This window comes from Suncus etruscus, chromosome 3, assembly GCF_024139225.1.
Source record: "Suncus etruscus isolate mSunEtr1 chromosome 3, mSunEtr1.pri.cur, whole genome shotgun sequence".
Taxonomy (NCBI): Eukaryota; Metazoa; Chordata; class Mammalia; order Eulipotyphla; family Soricidae; genus Suncus; species Suncus etruscus.
The window spans coordinates 168,797,698-168,800,722 of NC_064850.1; the positions used below are offsets into that span (position 1 = coordinate 168,797,698).

The 3,025-nt window shown below is 31.7% G+C and overlaps 1 non-coding gene across 1 annotated transcript; it reads right to left on the bottom strand.

Moving 5' to 3' along the window:
• Positions 1-373: 373 nt before the first annotated feature.
• LOC126004628 (U6 spliceosomal RNA) lies at positions 374-479 on the bottom strand. Its single transcript, XR_007493895.1, has one exon. It is a non-coding gene; the product is annotated as a U6 spliceosomal RNA (small nuclear RNA).
• Positions 480-3,025: the final 2,546 nt, after the last annotated feature.

Sequence of the window (3,025 nt, forward strand, 5' to 3'; positions counted from 1 at the left end):
TGAATAAAATAATGAGTAAGGAAAAATAAAAAAAAGAAATATGGGCATATTTTTTAATTATTTATTTGGGGTTTTTTTGTTTTGTTTTGTTTTGTTTGTTCGTTTGTTTCGTTTTTTGGGTGACACTAAACAGCACTCAGGGGTTACTCCTGGCTCTATGCCCAGAGATTGCTCCTGGAAGACCATATGTGATGCCGGGATTCAAACCACCATCCTTCTGCATGCAAGGCAAAGGCCCTACCTCCATGCTAGCTCTCCAGTCCCTGAACTATTTACTTTAAATGTATATTCATGGGTATTCAAGTTATTTGAATCTGTCTCCTAAAAATTAGTAATAAAAGTTTTTAATAGTATTTATTTATCTATATATTTTTTAAGTATGGAACGCTTCATGAATTTGCGTGTCATCCTTGCGCAGGGGCCATGCTAATCTTTCTGTATCGTTCCAATTTTAGTATATGTGCTGCCGAAGCGAGCACTATCAATATATTTTTTTAAAAGCTTCACGTAATGACCAAGCCTCACTCTTTTAAAAAATAAATCTGGCTTGCAATCTGGGATGATTATGTGATTAAATACAACATTAGTAACTTTCTATTAACACAAATAGTTGATGTGACATATTCCCAATACCAAGTAGCTACTTTTTATATATTAATTTACTTAGTTCTCATTTATCTTGAAATTTTTAGAAGTTACTCCTGGATCTGTACTCAGGAATCACTCCACCAGTGCTTGAGGGGCCATTATAAAATTCCATAAATCAAGCCCATGTTGGTCATATACAAAATATGCACCCATAGACTGCACTGTCTTTCCTGCACACAACTGTATTTTTGAAGGACAAAATCATAAAAGGATCTACTATATGATCCACAAATTCTACTCTTAGATTTTTAACTGAAAAACACAAAACTAATTTGAAAAGAGGTTATGTATTTTAATGTTCATGGCAAGATTATTTACTAGAGCTAAGATCTGAAAACAATCCTCATGCCCACGAATGAGCAGATACAAATTATTTGGTATATTTACATAATAAAAATCAATCAACAATAAAAAATATTACATCTTCCCTCTTTCAGAAGCAAAGATTCAACTAGGTTTAAATTCAACTAGAGGGGGTTATACTAAGTGAAATAAAAATAAATATAGGATGATTACACTCATATGCATGAAATTAAGAAGGGAAGCATGGTTGAGAGAAGTCAAATGAAAACTGCATTTGGTTTCTGTTAGCAGAACTAACACTGCCAAAGGTAAATGGAGTAGGGGAAATTAAGTTAAAGGGGATTCAATGGACTTTTGTGAAATACTGTTGGTATTTTGGTGGTAGGTGTTTTGTAGCAACTTACTTCTATATGAGGTGTAAAATTGCACCCATAAAAACACTTGCAAAGCAGCATTATCTCAATAAGACAGAGATATTATCGGGAAAAATTTGATTTTCTTTTTTTTTGCAACTAAAATCACACTTTATTAACAGTTAAATTTCATTTTCTTTAAGAAAAAAAATAGCAATAATCACTATAAAGTTAAATAAATCCTGTCACTAACTCCATTTCTACTCTAATCTTTGTTGTAGAAACTTAGATCCTGAAAAGAGAGAATAGAGAAGTGGAATGCAACTTACAAATGCAGAATGCATTTAAATATTTTAAAGCAAAAAAAAAAAATCTTAAAGGTAGTCATCTGTTTTTTTCAGATTTAATAATGGGAAAAAGTCAATTGTCATATCAAATTAATATGGGTAAAAATATTATAGCAAGAAAAAAACCTCAAAAGCCATTTCCCTACATTTCATTGTTCTTTATTCTGGGATGGGAAATATTAGGTTAAACATTGTGAAAAAGAAATGACTTAATATGTTTCAGTTTATTTAGAAAAAAATAAAAAATCTATTTATGAAATGATAATAAATATAAAACAGTATCATAAATCATGTTGTGACATTATACTTGGGGGCTTCATCATTCAGAAAAGGCATACGCTGTCCAAGAAATATAGCCTCCAGAGTACATCATTTTAACATAGAGAGTTTAGTGAGCACATTAGTAAGCTTAGTCTCTTATTTATGATCAGTTTGGCTTTAATTGGAAATGGGCTGGAAGGCATCCAGATAAGAATCTATGGCTACCGGTTTCTCAGAACTCACTAATATTGCTCTTTGAAAAGCTTGTTTAGACTCAAAGATATCTGCTAGATCTCACTAGATATTCTGAAAAGTAGATCAGAATCCTCTTTTCATATAAAAGTTAATCTAAGGGAAGATTTTTAATTTTGAGAGGATGTCACAAGTTCATCAGATGGAAAGAAGGATAGAAATGAAAGAAGAGGAATCCTATTTGTTATAATTGTCCTCAAGGAAGGAGTTCATCATAGGGAAGGATATAAACAAAGAAATTTTGAAGATTCTCATTTGATTCAGTGAAAGCTGCTGAGATTCTGAGGTTTATCTGCTCTCTATGATATGTAATATTACAACAACGAGATTCTGAAAAATTTCTCCAGAACAGATACCTCTCTCTAAATGATAATTATGTAAATAAAAATTAGTCTATCATCTGGCCTTATTTGTTTCAACAGGAAGTAATTAGTATCAGAAAGCACGCTGTACTAGCCTCAACCATTCGCTGTTCTTTGAAATGCCCTGAAATGCTCTTTGCCCACATGTAGCCAAATGTAAATGAACAAGCATTTTTGAAAGCTAATAAGCAAATACTTCGGACTTATGATAAACTGTTAATTATTTACTCCTTATTCTTTTTTTTTCTTTTTTACAACTTTCTCTACCTTATAATACTCCTTAACCTCTCTAAACAAAATAGGTAGAATACAAGTACTCTAGTTATAAATTTATAAATTAAAGGGTCTTTAATAACTTTGGTATAAATTTTGTGCTTTGACAATGTTCATATACTTATTTGGTGGATCCTGATAGATCAATCTATGATTTTGTATACTGAGCAGAAGTCTTATCTACTTCAGTGGCTCCTAACAACTCTACTGGCCCCACTTACTTTGT